We start from the raw sequence: 16,615 nt of genomic DNA, 5'->3' as shown, positions 1-16,615 counted from the left end.
ATCGCCGTCTTCAAGACATCAAATGAATTAGCGCCGAAAGAGAAAAATCGAAAATTTAATCAGCAAAAATTCCTGGCTGTCTCTCGGTATTTCAACGGAATATTCTTATCGAGAACAAAATTACGTGAACGTAACAACACGCGAGTAAGCAGTCATTTAATAACACGATGCCTGATTTAATTATCAAACTCCGCTCGGGTCCCCTTTCGCGAGAAATTTTGACGGTTAAGAACAAAGCGCTCGGCGCACTTTCTCGCTAATATTATTGACAAATAGCGTTCGCAGCGGGCTAAAGAAAAGCGACGTCCCCCCAGAGAGATGCGGAAGAACGCGGAATTCGTGGTAACTTCCGTAAATGAGAGGATTGCCGAGGACGGCGAAACAGGCGAAAGTCGCTCGAGGGTATACAGCCTATTTCGTCAGCGGAAGCGTCGTCTTCGGGATCCCGGGGGGTCGTGAGAGGATGGAACTTACGCCGCCGTTCTCGATAGGACTTCTCAATCCGCCCCCCGAGACCCCACACGGTAAAGACTCGTCAACTCGATCGGGACTTTAAAACAATTTTGATATCTCATCTCTGGCGCGCGTCTCCCCGACTTCCTGAAATCGGCTCCCAAAGTACTTTTCGGTCTCCTCGGGGAAACTACATCAACGTCTGATTGCTGATTCAAGCACCGGCGACGTGAACTTACAACGAAGAGATGCGACAGATTTAATTTGACAATTCTTACGCAATACGTTGTAACATCTTAATCTCTTTTTTTTTTTTTTTTTTTCTCGGAAATAAATCGAGCTGCCGTTGTATTTCAGCGGTAACTTTATCTCATAAAGATGTTTAAGAAAGATAGAAAATATGCAAATTATTTTCCAACTGTTTTTATTCGCTTTTCCGATCGTCAACGAGTCTGAAAATTACACTCTATGTTAATGCATGTGATTTACGTTTGATATTAATCACATTCATTTGCAGGCAATAACGCCGCGCGATGATGCGATATCGACGTAATCCACGTTTATATTAATTACGTTGCTTATTAATACTAAGCCGTCGGAATCCGATTACGCTCGCCCTGCCCGAAAAACTGGAGAATAATTCGCAAAGGTTCGACGCGCCTGCCAAATACTATAATATTTTAACAAACTGCATGCACTATCGGAGAAAATATATAGTTGATCGCGCGCAGCCGATTACGGCAATTCTATCGCTCGATATAAACCCGACTGTTAAGCAACTTCCAACAATGGACGCAACTGCGCCGTGGCCTTTTGTCTCCGCTGAACTTTCACAATGTTGCATTTTCCTATTGAAGTCTCAGTTAAGACTAAGTGACATAATTTTGCACAATTGGCAAGAGGATTATTCACGTCTGTGAAGTTGGTCCTTCATTTTTAAATTTTTAGAAAAAAAAAAAAAAAAAAAAAAAAAGAAAAAAGGAAGTTCTGATAGCGTTTGGAAGAATTTTAGAGTCCCTGATAGTTATTATCTTTTATCTATAGCTATTTTCCAGATAATTATCTAACTCTTTTAGTTAAAAAAATTCTAAGGATTAACGTAGAAAAATGCACAGATATAAAGATACGTTATCGCTTTCCGATAACGTTCCAGAACGTGGGCGCCGCTGCGAAGGGGGACAAGCGGTGGACCGAGTGTAGCGGTACGAGTAACGGCAATATGTGCCAGTGATATCCCGTGGCGATGCATTAATGTGAGATGCAACGAGAGGGAAGCGAGGGGAAAGAGAAACGGCGCACCGCGGGGCGTGCTGTGTCTTCTCGCGCGGAGGATGAAAGTTTGATGAGATCTCGGCCACGTGACTATCTAGCGGGACCTCGCGGCAGGTTATACGTGGATTAAAGGTGGGCATGGGTGCCCCGGGTCGCCACGTGCCGCAGGAATGTCATTACACCGAGGTAGGGAGAGGTATTATGAATTCGCCGGCGGCGCTCCGGACAGCCGACACGAACTCGTACTTTATTGCGCTCGCGAGCTTTCCGTCTTTTGCGATATTAACTCCAGAATGTACACAACTTCGCTCTGAGAATCAGACTACTAGTCGCGCATTATTACGGAAAGTCCTAAGGATTTGACTTAAATTTTTATTCTTTACGGGAATTGCTATTTAATGTCAAAATTTCACTTTTTTTTTTCTTTTTTTATTAGATCGAAATAAAAATAAATTCATAAAAAATCTATTTCGCGAGATTCAAACAAGTTCAATAATTCTTTTTGCCTCACGCTACGCGTTTGATAGACAAACAGCATTCGCAAGAGTAATGGATCCGAGTGTGTACAAACGCAGTCACTTACGCTTGTAGTTTCTCCGTGCCATTATTAATAGTGCGAATTGGTATTTGCATCGGACAACTTTCGCAACAAATTCCACTGTACCGTCCGGTGCGGTGACCACCGACGAGGTGCGGAACAATGGCGAAAACTTTCGGGACTGCCGGATGGTCGGGGTCGCAACTAGTCGAAGGTAAGAGCGGTTGTAAAAGAGAAGAAAAAAGAGAGACAACCCGGTCGAAAATTCGACAATTGTTTCCGCCCCGCGGGCGCTCGTCACCGACGAAACCGATGTACATACTTCACGTTACAATCGAGCTTACGAGAACAGCTAATGTACTCGGGACGATAAACTTTGCGAGACGCGACATTTACCTCTCATCATCGATTTAAACCTCGCTTAAAAAAGTCCTGCGATTAAATTCCAAATTAATTTTTAATCCTCACAAATATCTTATGACGAAAAAAATATAGCGCGCAAAATATGATTTTAAAATATTATTAAAAAAAATTATATATATTATTTTAATGTAACAAAAAAATTTTTGTATCTTTAGAAAATTTATTTCTATTTCTGTTGAGACAAAATTGCCATTAAAACCTCGGCAGTTTCTAAATACGCTTTTAATCTCCCGATCAAGCAGATTGGAAGGTCGATCGATGCAAAAATGCTATTAGAACTTTGGCACTTGCGACTTCGTCTCGATAAAAAGGAGAATCGATATGCCGTCGTTGTATGAAATAATGCGGCAATTCGCTTTTTTGAGTGGAACGTAGTTCCGAACTTTCCCGACATTGTCTCCTCACGCGAGCGGGTGGCGTTTCATATAATTTCATACGATATCCCTCCCTCGGAGATGCTCCCCAAAGGCTGCACGAAGGGTGATGTAAGTAAAGCGATGATGTCGGAACCTTCGGTTAAGTACTCGCGCTTCCGGGATATTGTAGATATTGACGGGAAGAAAAGAGTTGACAGTAATAATATATTTTGTATATATGTAGAAGTCATTTTATTAATCATTTCATATTAATTAAAAAGAGAAAGAAAAGTGGAGACGGAGTTTATTTATCTTTCGTAGTCGCGAGTTGAAGGGATCGACGACAAATGCGCGGCCCTTGCTTTTGTCGCACGAGAGACATATCGATTTCTGCAAAGCCCAAATGCAAAGCCCATCGATCGTACCTCACGTTCGGCGGCGGGGGATGACGAAATTGTATCGGCAGCATCCAGAGACCTTTATTATCCCCGCGAGAGCTTTCGGCGCACCTCGGGGGGAAAATGATGGCCATGACTCGTAAGTTACCAGTCCCCGTTATCCCTCGTGTCATTCGCATTCGCGCTGCTCGCGAATGGTCTTCTCGCTAGACATTTTTCACTCCACCCCGCGCGAATTGCTGAGCCACGTGTAATTCATTATTTATCAAGAAGATATTGTAGCGAGGTTCACCCGCATTGTCGCCCGAAGAAAACAATATCGCATGTCGCAGGCGAAAATGATCCAAAATACGCTCACTCTCGTGCAAACGCACAAAAGTTTCAACACGCGAGATTATTCGACAAAAAGCGTAATAAAATCTGGACCCCGCGCATCGTAAACTCGGTGTTTCTCTTTCAAGAAGCATTTACGTTTTCAGCACCGACGTCGAAATTAAAAGCCTATACGATCGTAAATTACCGAGCGCTTTTTATAATAAATTCGACGCTTATTCCGAGATCCTCCGAAGGGAGCCACGTCTTTCTTATAAAACGACAAACGATTTCTTTCGTAACGATTATGGCGTACAGCGTTCCCCGAAGGAAGTTTCTACGATCAGTAAGGTTCGTCCACTCACTACCCTTCGTATGAGCTGTCAACCCCTTTTGTCCGTGACAATCGCCTCGCTCGTAATCACCGTTCATCCGTTGCTGATGCGGACGGATGCAAGTAGCGGCCGAGAGTGATTTAGGACCGTGGACGCGAAACGAGCCACGTTCCGAGACGAACGAGCAAACAGCGGCGGCGAGCAAACGCTATTTACGGTCCTGACGGCCATAAACGGTTCGCTGGGTCCCTACTGACACGGTGGCGAAAGAGAAGACCGGCGAAACTCCGTAGAACCTCGCGACCGCGCCGTAAATCTAATTCGAAACAGGGCGTGCGTCACTACAACGCGACGTCGCTCGTTTCTCGTGGTGGGTCCGATCGGAAATATTCCCGCGAGAATATCGCGGCGGCGGACGGCTCTCCGACGTTTTACGGCGGTATGCAGATTCTCTTCCTTCGCGTGTAACGCGGAGATCGTCGGAAACGCAACTTTTTACCGCGACGTGGATCCGAACTGACTTCTTGTCGCGAATTAATGGTTCTCACGTCTATGTAAAAGTAAAAATCACGCGATAATAGCGCGGTCGGTGATTTCGAAGATACCGGCGTGAGAAACGCGCATTAACGTCCTCTTTAAAAATAATAAAAATAACGCGCGCTCTCGCTGGATTACGTATAAATTGCAGGTGCCGCGGCATTCTCTCTTGAAACATTCATTAGTGTCTTAATAACACAGAGTGGCGTAACATTTTCGCGTTCATATTTAAAATAGACGCATCACTTTAGAGAATGAAGTTTCTTGCGACTCCCCTATTTCGCTTCTATGAAATGCCGTTCTCGCGAAGTAAATAAAATTCCATCACTGATATTACAGTGCAATCTCCTAAAAATTTCAGGGGGAGGAAAGTATTTATCTCGACTGTTTTATTTCAGTCGCCGACAAATTGATATTAGTGTATACTGTTTTTTTTTTTTTTTTTTTTTTTTTCCCGATAAAATCACAAATGTGTTGTGATAGCGGAGATGATGGCAATAAATTTTATCTTATTTCGATATTAATACAAAAGAAATATTTCGAGGATATTTCTATCAATAACGCGTGCAAGTAAACTCGCGACAAGTTTTTTAAAAGATTTATCTTGTCTTTCAAACGGATAAGAAAATAAATCCAACGACAATAGTCGTTAAAAAGAAACGCTGCTTTCACGAGAAGAGTCACGGCAAATCGGTGAATTGGCAATTCACCCGACATATTATTTTTAACTAACTCCACTCGAAAGGAGTCGCTTTAATTTTATCGGGCATTGCTGTCGTAACGTAAAGCGTACCGAATTTCACGTGACATTGCGCGCGTGCGATACGCGAGGAAAATATCCGCGGGAGACAGCGGTTTCGATTTCGCGGAGGTTCGTATTTTCCACATGCGCGGGCCATTTCGTTTCCTTTCGTTAATTCGTGCGCCCGGGCTAATTACACGCGGATCTCCCGGATATTACGTACCGCAGGCCGTCGAGACGGCGGCGCCGAAAGTCAGCGTGCCTCTGTTTCGTTAAATTAACGTTTATTAGCTGCCTCTCGCTCGCGCGTAAATTCCGCGATTATCGCTACCCGCCACTCTAATTCCGCCGTGCTAGCGCAAAGACGGACGGAAACTATTCGGGAATTTCGAGAGCTCCGGGGCGTTGCCCCGTTACCTCGCTGCAGCAGCGATGCGCTTTGTCACCGGCGAAACCATCGCCGTAGAGGTTCGAACGATTTTTTTTGCAGCCTTCGGGTGCACTCGACGACAACTTCGTGCTTTTCTTACAAAAATTTAAATTGGGCCTAAAATATTTTTTTAATGGAGCTTATTTCTACGTGACTTTCTCCTAAGAAAATATAACAGAATTCTTGGTCTTAGTTCGCCCTGGGTCGACCACATGGTCAATACCAGCACGTGGCAGTCGAGGTCCTGTGTTGATTTCCTCACAATGATCTTTCCCACATGTGTCGGACCCCTAAGAATAACTTTTGAACAATTAACACTTCCTGGAGTGACATTAGCTTTCAGCGGTGCTCTAAGTTACAATCCCGTTGACCGAGTGATGAATGAGACCAAGTTTTCTTTCGAACGGACGTAAGATTGCGTATAATTTGAGAGGAAGTATTAGGAATTATTTACAAATTGGCGAATTTGCGCATCGCAAATTCGACCACCGTGACACTTTTTCTGAAATATCGGGGGCTGTGCATAAAGAATTTAATTACTTAATGACTGCGAGAGTAAATTTACTAAACACTGTGAACGTCAGTTTCGTAAAATATTCGCGGTCTGCGTGCTTTGTATAAATTTCAATTAGCAGATTAAACTTCGCGCAGTGCCGATGATATTGCATATTTTTAATATTCGGGATCGATTATTTCATATTTGACGCATCATGATAAAAGATAAAAAATATATAAAAATGCACAAAGCAAAAGCCCATCACGCATATGCAATTTTCCATTATATTCCGAAATACATCGAGGTCCACGCAATAATGTAAAGAAAAAAAAGCAAATTTAGCGGCAAATTACCAAGGATAAAGGGCAAACGCGAAATCATCGAATACGACTGTTCTCGTAAGAGGGCTTCTGAAACGATCCTCGGTTAACGTTCGACCGTTTTGGAAAGCCGTACGGCCGCGACCACGCAGCTTCTTTATCGGACCGCCGGTGCAGTGTGTGGCACGATGAAATTGATGTGCGCACAATTGCAGCGAAACGGGCGAACAATTCATTGGGGCCTTTATTAATATATCGCGAGAAAACGCGCATTCACGTTTATGGGCGAGTGCAACGGCGCAATTCTGACGGGCTTTCACCGGTCGTTCCGTCGGGACAATTATGCCTGGCATGACGAGGCTAATTTCACGGGCGGAATTGCGAGTCTCGCGTCGCAATGAGCGCGCGTGCGAGGTAATTCTCGGTCGCCAGGGCGATAACGAGCGGATTGATTGGTACAGAGATAACGCGGCGCTCTCTTCATTTACAGTTTTCATCCGACGTTGCTTTACGTGATCGAGAAAGCCGTCCGCAATTTGCGCACCAAGGGCCCGCGCGAAAAGACACGGGCGTAATTGTATATCTTTATGTCGCACAGCGCGCTAACAGTACGCGATTGATATTGGAAATTTCGATAACGCCGAACCCTTTCAGCGCTTCTCAGTATGCAGACGCACGTTCACGCGCGCGAAAAACGAGATTACAAGTTTTAGAATAAAGACGAATCTTAATTAAAAGAAAGTAATTAAATTCGCCAAATTTTATGTATCTGACGCGCGGTGCTTATTTCTCCCTCAATAAAGTCGATTGAAACGTCGCGCACGAAGCATCGAAATTAAATGTAGAACCAGAAGGAAACCCCGAAGAAAATCGACTTACCCGAGACTCTGCATTTGAGATTTGAGCTACACGGCTTCCGCGTTCAATAATTACTGCAAAATGCGCAAACGCTTATGCGGTGTAGAATTCGTAATCCGCGTTATGATCTACGTACTGCAGAGGGAATGCGCGAGTGCAGCCGCTCGTACATATGCGTGCCGTGTAAGTAGGACGCGCCTAACCGCTAATGCACGTTAGTGGAGTCATCAGGGCTGCATTTAACTCCGCGGCGCGCTCTCGCGCTTGAATTTGTCTCCGGGATCCCGGGCAACTTCCTGCGAGACGATCGTCGCTTTTATGACAACCACATGTTACCAAGGAAGTCGTTTCCCCGTGTGCAAGGAAAGCAGCGAGCACGCGCTCGCACCGGCACGCCCGAAACGCTTCCTGGAGCGTGGGTTCTCGTCTGAGACTTCAACCACCTGTCCCGAAGTCCCCGGGGAGCTGGGTACAACGCGCGCCAGATTCTGAAACTCGAGACAATCTTCTCTATCGCCCGCCCGCGTTCGACGCGTCCGTAAAGCGGCAGGAATTCCGTTACGCGACCACGTGGCGCGGGTATGTTTTCCAGGCCAATTTCCAGATCGCGGAAGGAAAAACCCGGGATCTTGGAAGCGATTGGAATGTTAAGGATTCGATAACAACCGCTAGCTCGTCTTAACAGATTCCCGACGCGACTAGTCCCGTACCTAACTGCATTTTCCTTCTAAATCGATTTGCATTGTTCGGTGATCGATCTTATCGACTGCTCCTGCGTTTGCCGGGATCATTTTCGCACGGGAGTTCAACGTAATTCGTGAAAATCGCTCGGTTCGTTTTTCCATTTCGGGAGATCATCGGCGCGGCCTGGCGTCGATTGTGTTCGCGGTATTACACACAAATAGCCCGATAAATCATCCGAGAGGGAACCGAGTGGGCCGAGTCGAGGCGCGCTCGCGTCCATTGTGGCGATTCCGCAGCTTTGTCCGAATTCTTCTGGCCCTGCATCTGCAGGGTACGCGGCTCCTCCCGACGATACGCGAGACACGCGTGCTGGAGGGCGTCGTTCCCTTTGCGCCGCGATCTTTTATCTTGTCGTTTTTCCGACATTTCCCCGTGCCCTCCCCGCAGGCCCGTCGCTCCTCTTACAGCTTCTCCTACGGACGCGAATTATTGCTAAGTAACGACAGGCACGGCGACAGAGAATCCCGGACCTTTTTATTAGACCCTCGGATTATAATGTCTCTGTCATCCCTCGGGATAATTTATCGAGACAGGGGGGCGAGGCCGTGCCGCGTGAATTTATCGATGGCTGTTCTTGCGTTCCGTCCGATGCGGTGGCGGTGCGCCGCGAAGTATCAACGGGACACGTGTTAAATCGATTATTGGTAACCATAAAAGCGAGGGTACGATCTAAAATCTGGTGCGCCGCTTTCCGAACTTTCCAAAAAAAAATATAAAAAATTAATGTACATTTAAATAATCGTTTAACCTCGAAATGATCATTATGTCGCTTCGTAGCATGATTCTATTAAGTTTTAGATCTTCTACCGGGCGTTAAGGACGTTTTGTACACATTTAATAATTTTTAGCGATAAACGAATGTACGCACAGTGTAATATATCTTACATGATCTTTTAAATCTTTCCCGTTTCTTCAAGTGTAATTTATATCACGTATAGATAATAATTAAATTTATTTCCTCTCGCTAATTAAATAATTTACAAATAATAAATTTTAATTAATATTTTTTTCTGTTTCAGATGATTATTCAGAGGACATCTAATGCACTTTCGTAAAAAAAAAGATTAATCTGACATTCCTGACAGCGATGAGAGAAAAAGGAGGCCTAGGAAAAGCATCAAATACCGGTAGAATAATCCCAAGGTAACCATCCCTTTTTTATTAACAAATTATTAGCTCGTTTTAGAACAAGATATTTTTATTTTTTATTCTTCAAAGAAACCATATGCGTGCTACGCTCGTACTATTTTTTTTCCAAATAATCTCAATTCGCGCGTGTCATTACATTTAGACATTAGTAAATTATATTAATAATTACAATTAAGTGATCGACAACCGAGGGCGTGTTGCCGATTGACTTACTTGTGTATCTTCCGATTAGGTTATTTTTTATCCTTCCTATGTTCCGTGGGAGTATTCTGGATTATCCTGACAATAACAGTCACCGGAACCAGCTGAAGATGGCAAGCGAATCGAGACAGTAATGATGGCTGCCCGGCTCGTTGACGTCACACGGCTAACATCAGATCGGACGCTCCGTGAGCTCCACGGAGTGTGAGCTCCGCCGGTGCCATAACCTAGTCGTCCTGAAGCACTTTTTCGAGGCACGAAATAAAGCACAAAGCGACGAATGCAATAGCTCAGACGTGCAAAATATGATCGTTCGTTCCCGACACGACGACGTCGACACTAATTTGTATACGAGATTATCCTAACCGCGGTCGAAAATACGCGTAATCGCGGAGCGATTGCGAAATGTCCTCACGCCGCGAGCTCCGCGACTAAACTGACGCTAGAGATTTCGGCTCTTAGAGCAAGAGAGTCAACCACGTTAAAAGAGTGAGAGAGCAATAGGTTCGATCGTCAATTGCGCACTGTCCATCTCTTACGACGAGTTGTGGAGGCGTTCCAGCTCAAGGCCAGCTCGTCTATTATGTTTGTTTTGACGCGCTCGCAATACTCAAGCATCTCCAATACGAAAAAACCAAGCAAGCTCGATGCTCGAACATATGTTTTCGCTATTTCGATCTTAATCGTTTCGAGCTCCTAAGTCGTCGCTATTAAAAAAACGCATGTTTGACCAAGCCGAAAAATAATCTAATAAATGTAAAAATTTATTTCTTAAAAAATTAGACGCAGTACAATTGACAACTAAAGTATACTTTTTGTTGATACAAATTCACGCGTAACACCAATTTTTTTTTTGATAGGATTATCTCGTTTTGGTACCAGATACCTTTATGTTTTATTATTTTACTAAAAAATTAATTAAATCGCGTGGAATTCTTTTTTCTAAATAATTATGCGTTATCCATATAGTAGAGTACACACATTAATGTTCGACATTTAAATAATTTCTTTAATATAATAAAATTATTTAATTTAAATGTGTTGGATAAAATAAATTACACGTTTTATATTTAAAACCGGAGCAACGAAAAAAGTTACGATAAGCTAGAAATTTATTTACTATGAATTACGATTAGAAATATACATTTAAATTAACTAGACGTCCCAAAGTGCATGCTTTATGCATTAAATTTTTTATTAGTTGAGTACGTGCAGGTGTGAATAGCGCGACTTACGCATGCGTGCCGGTGCGCGAACCGAGCTATCGTCGTCTCCTTTCCACTTCCCCACGGGCCGCCAACCGAGTAAGATCTACGGAAGAGACGTCCGGTTCGGATCGGAATTCTACGCATATTTCAAGGACGACGATGCATCCCCGACGCATAATACCTTCTTCTGTTCATCCCCTTAACGCAAAGAGCACCTATCCTTCCTTTAATGTAAGTCACATCTCCATCTCTACGTGAATTATATTCAGTTCTTTCGGTCGATCAAGTAATGAAAACCGCGACATATTCGATAATTAGAAGCGCGTAATATATTCGGGATGATGTTGAGTGCAATATTCGGCGTAAAGTTTCGGTGTAACGCGTATAACCGCTGCGTAGAGAACGAGAGACGAACAGTGGTCGGTAACGCAGGCGATATCGTGACTCGCGCGCGCGCGGCGTACACATCGCCGTTTACTCCAAACATGGTCGACACACAGCGGGCACCGTGCACGCGAGTCGCGCACGGTGGAGGTCATTGCTTCGTGCACGACGGCCAGCTACGCAGCTGACGCAGTGAGCAGACCTACGACAAACGCGCAACCTTCGGTAAGCTCGGCGGCGTAGCTCGCGCGCACGGTGTCTGTCCATCGTCTCGTCCACGATAACCGTGCAGCGGGCGCTGCGAGTAGGTCTCGATACGCGGCGTAAAATAATTGTTCATGGTACAGTAATAATAACATAATATAAAATAAAACCATTAAAAAGTATTAATTAAAATAGTCTCACGTAACTCGTGTATACAATACATGTCACTAATTCACAATATTACAGCTTCTTTTACCGAGAGTCTTATCGAAGCATAATTTTCGTTCTAAAAATTATTCTAAATAATATGTTATATAGAGAGTTGTATAACGAGCGAGGTCAGCCGCACAGGCAGGGTATGCTTGCACGGTGTTTACATGAGAGCGCTGGAATATGTTGACGGTCGTCTGGCATTAAAACACACGGTGAACTGTGCACGCGTCGAATAATACTTATTGTTAGAGTAGAATATAGATATTAACTGAGATTTGGTCTTCACCAAACTAACCAGTACATATTTTTTTGTTTCAGATGGCGATCCAGATGAGGACTTTCGTTGAAAGAGAATCAGCTCAATATCCCGAACATTCTAAGAGGAAAAGGAAACTCAGAAAAGATACTGCACCTTGGTGGAACAACTCGAGGGTAAGCATCAGTTTTATTTAAATAAATATATAGATATAATTACTTGCAATTTAGTATTTTGAAAATGCTAATAAGGTAAAATTTTTTACTGTTTCAGATCAGTATCTAGAGGAGAATTATCGCACTCGTGTTGAAAGAAGATCAACCTGACGTCCCTAACAGAGCTGAGAGGAGGAGGAGGCCTAGGAGAGGCATCTAGCACCGGCGGAGCAACCCAGGAGTAAGCATCATTTTTCTTAACAAATTAATAGCTCGTTTTGGTACCAGATATCTTTATTTTTTATTATTTTATTTAAAAAACTACTATATATAATACTATATATAATAAATTAATTCAATCACGTGCAATTTTTGTTCCTAAATAATTAACATTGAAATGTCTACAATTTAATTTATTATTATTTTTTATTGCAGATCTACATATCAACAACTCCGCCGCTGCACATCAAAGTAACAAGTTGGTTGCATGTTTTCTTTTTTTTAGATTAATAGAATTTCGGGTGGGAAAAATTACTATTGATATTACACGCGGCAAAATTATATTTCAAAGATATTAATATGAATTTTTTAATAAAGTAAAATAAAACACCGCGCCGAAAATATAAAATAATAAATAAAAACATTTAAAATAAAATAGATTAAGAAAGATTCTACCAATTTATATATTGTATATTTTGTGTTCTAATTTTTATTTTATATATATCAATATAAATTACATATAACTGTATGCAATTTAACTTGATATTATTACAGCTCAGCACTTCTTTGGATTTTTATCAAAGTAAAACAAGAGTTCCGCTTAGATAAAAATCCGAAGGAGAAATTAAAGTGCCGCACGCCGAAATTATAATAAATACGAACCGTAGCTGGTTCGTCGGACGTATCGGAAGTTTCGCCAAAGTAGTCGCGCGATAGATTTTCTTATTCGAATTTTATAAACGGGAGTGCATATAATATCGCGCGAGATACAGCGTTCAGTTATTATTTCTCGCGATAGTAATTAATTCGGGCGCGTTCGCGAGTGTCTAGTGCGCGAAAAGATGGCTCGACACGTCCCAACTGAGAGGAGGAGCAGGCCCGGGACGGGCATCCTGCACCAGTGGAGCAACTTATAGGTAAGGATTAATTTTTCTTTATTTTTGACGTTTTATTATCAAATAATTTTTTTTTTGATTAAAGAATAAATATTTAGCATCTCTACAATTAATATTTTTTAATTTTATGTTACAGTCACCTGCTGATTCATCAACTCCACTGATACTTAAGCAGATCGGTGAGTCGCAAGAATTTTTTTAACATCGCTTGATATGATTTTTTTATTATGCGTTCAGATATCAGGATTATGAGAAATTATACAAATTGTACAATTAATCCTGTCCACATTTCCTGTTTAAAACAAGAAATATTACGACTCTGATTGTGAGATGCGCTCCTAGAATTTTAAAATTTACGTACGAGCGCATAAGTTAATTTATCAGTTAGTTGCTGGAATTATGTTTCGCGTTAAAAACAGCGCACTGTGAAAGATTAATTTAAAGAAAGAATAAAATGCCTTGGAAAGATAAAATCGCGAGCGGCCGTTATTTTATTATAAACAACAATTACCGCGCGATTAAATAATAATCCGATTTTACGTAGTTCCCGGTTTCTCTAGCCGCGAGGATCCGACGGATAAGACAACAAAGAAGGTAATTGACTTGGGGTTGCGCGTTGCTAATGAGCCTAAAGTCGATTGCTCCTTTTGCTGGGCATGATCGCCGTGCGTCGCCCTGGGCGAGCTACGCGCATCGCGTTAAGTTAACAACATGGTAAAGACGATTAACGTAGAATCCATTAGACGCGCGATTTGCTTTGCGAAGGATTTAAAGGGAATTGCTTTCGATCGCTAAACTCGTTGTCTCGACAAACTTCTAACTTCTAATCGAGTTTTTACCCAACGAAATGCTCCCTCGCGACGTAAACGCCGTTTCATGAAAACAAATGGTTGTTCCTCGCATAGACACGCGCGTATAATTGCCACATTAAATTCAATTAGATTTACATTTCAAGATCATTAATATCCAACGATTCTGTCATTCATTCGTTAACAACTCTGCGTAAAACACATTTATATTATCTAAAATTGTATTTTTTTTCTTTTTTATTATAACAAAATTCTCTCATTATTATTATCTGATTATGTAAATTAAAACGTGAACCCGTAAAATGTTTAGAGCCATCGTGAATGACAAATCGTCTGTTTTTCCGGAAAACCACTCGGGGAATAAAATGTTTCGGTGGCAGTTCGCCCTTTCATTCTTTCTTCGAGATGTTTATTTATCCAGGCCCGAATTGACCATCGACAGCTCGGTGCGGCGCTACAAATCGATCCTCCACATGCTTTTACTCTACCCCCCGAAGCTCGCGAAAACAAAACGGGCCGCATCCTTCTTCGTCCCACATCAGCGCGATTGAATAGAATTTACGAGAGTACGATCACTTCGCTGTACATTGCGCACGGCGATCTTTGAGATCGCGGGAGAAAGCACTCGCGTGCAACGGCGGTACATTAAAAAGATTGCTCTATATTTATTATTGATCCGCTATATCTCAGAGAGGTGAAGCGAGATAGCAACGATAAAAATCAAACAGCGTTTCTTTATTCACGGCGGCGAGCTGTATGAGACTTTAAAATAGTAATCAATATCAATGGCTGCGTTCAGCGGAAAAAGCTGCTTGCAAATGTTGTAAAAATTGTGAATTTGATTAGTGTATGCTCTTAATCTTGGCTGAGTTTAAAAGCACACGCTAATCAATCACGAATTTTATAACAGTTGCAAATGCAGCACTTGTGCTGAACACAATTGATGATTAAATTATTGTACGTAATAAAAGAAAATTTAAGGTATTTCTTTTTTTTTTTTTTATTTAATGCATTTAGGAAGAGAACATTATACATGCAATTGTAATTTGACATGAAACTGATACTCAAAATTCGATAAAATAATTCGTTATTCTTATTTTCTAATTTTACACTAAAAAATAAATTAATAAATAAATAGTAATACGAAAGAAATTTTTGAAGTCAATCGACCGAAACGATTTTAAGAAACGCACTAATCGTTGGCACGCGACGCTCGTATTTGCATTATTATATCTCTTTGGGTCCAGCAGAATCCCCGGGGAAAAGGGCGGGGGTGAGATTATCCGCGATAATCCTCGGGGCTCGTCGATGGTACGAACAGCTGCGTGCTAAATCCCGAGAGCGGGCCTCCCGATATTTCCGGCAAGTAGGAGAGAGAGAAAAAAAGATAGAGAGGAGGGTCGAGCCGACGTTTGTCTCTCGCGCGTTCCTAAGAGTCCCTAATGAGACTGTGGCACGTCAGCCTGCTTAGAGACGCAGGTATCTCGCAAGAAAGACGGAAGGGGATCGGGCCAAGTGCGGCTGGCACGCGAACTATGTCAACGAAGTCTTCAACCGGCGGCGATGCAACCTGCATTGTCTGCGTAGATGAAATCTCCCTCTCTCTCACGCGAGGCGCCGTGAAAGTACGTCGAAATTTACTCGCGACTTGTTCGAGGTGCATCGATGACGCGAGACGGCAAAGATAAAACGATCAGAAAGGAAAGATTTATTTGTAGTAAGTGGACCGAAGTAAACGAAACTGACGCGCGCGGCATATTTTCTTTTTCCCACAAAAATGTTTAGGGCGATGATAGCTAATCCGATTCGTCTCATTAAAATTAATAATAATTAAATTAAATTCCATCGCGCAAAAAGCTTAGGGAAAGGAGCTTACACAGTTTCGCGGCGATAGTTCATCCACGGCCTCAATCAAATTCGCTTTAATTATACGCCGCGTTTATCCCCGTTATATTCTCAGATTATTATTATTATATTTGCGTACGAGGGATTCTCAACAGCTTACGACTCGTGTATAACAATCCGTTACAGTCCAGCTACTTTACTGCGGTATTACGCAGAGAAATTAAACGCAGGCGGTATGTTTCACGCACACCTGCGTTCCGCAGTATTAACCTCCTCGCACCGCCACCCGCTTCTGTCCCGTATAAACTAACGTTCACGCGCATCCTCGTAGCGATTTTCAACGCCAAAGTATAAGCAAGATAAATGCCATAACGACGTGTATTAAACAATACTTAAAGCGGAATGACTACCCCGGCTTTCCGCCGGAGCATAAATCTTACTTTAAAGAACATAAATCAAAATAACCTACTTTTTAAAAAGAATGAATAATTATGACAAATCAGGACGCCGCTACAGAATATCAGAATATTATTTCGGAAATGATAAAAAATTATGATAAATATCACGAATATTTTTAACCGCGCGAAAGAAAGACGCGATAGACATCGTGCAGCTTGTTCAGAGTTGTCCGAGATAATTGTCGATCGTCGCTTCTCCCGCGTTCCCGCCGCGTTTCGCAAAAATGAAAAGGTGAGGCTTATAATCCTTCGTAGGAGCCACCGCGGCAAATTAGGACAACAAGGAGGCGAAAGTTGCCAGCGACTTAACCGGCGAACCTGACTCGCCGGCTCGACAGAGGCTAACGACGCGCCGTGCATTTTCCTAGCGCGTTTACCGCAAAACGCGCTGCAGCGCGTGAGAA

At 42.6% G+C, this 16,615-nt stretch overlaps 1 long non-coding RNA gene across 2 annotated transcripts in view; it reads left to right on the top strand.

Moving 5' to 3' along the window:
- Positions 1-14,933, top strand: part of LOC139106062 (uncharacterized) — a 100,455-nt gene extending 85,522 nt beyond the window's left edge. The window contains exons 2-6 of one of the 2 annotated variants that reach the window (XR_011546290.1): positions 9,234-9,357; positions 11,892-12,005; positions 12,103-12,225; positions 12,420-13,120; positions 13,236-14,933. This is a non-coding gene — a long non-coding RNA (uncharacterized lncRNA). The remainder of the gene's footprint in view (positions 1-9,233; positions 9,358-11,891; positions 12,006-12,102; positions 12,226-12,419; positions 13,121-13,235) is intronic. The other variant, XR_011546291.1, reaches the window with a different exon arrangement.
- The last annotated feature ends 1,682 nt before the right edge of the window (positions 14,934-16,615 follow it).

This window comes from Cardiocondyla obscurior, linkage group LG10, assembly GCF_019399895.1.
Source record: "Cardiocondyla obscurior isolate alpha-2009 linkage group LG10, Cobs3.1, whole genome shotgun sequence".
NCBI lineage: Eukaryota > Metazoa > Arthropoda > Insecta > Hymenoptera > Formicidae > Cardiocondyla > Cardiocondyla obscurior.
Note: the sequence above shows the minus strand (reverse complement) of the source record. Positions and strands in the feature narration are given on the sequence as shown.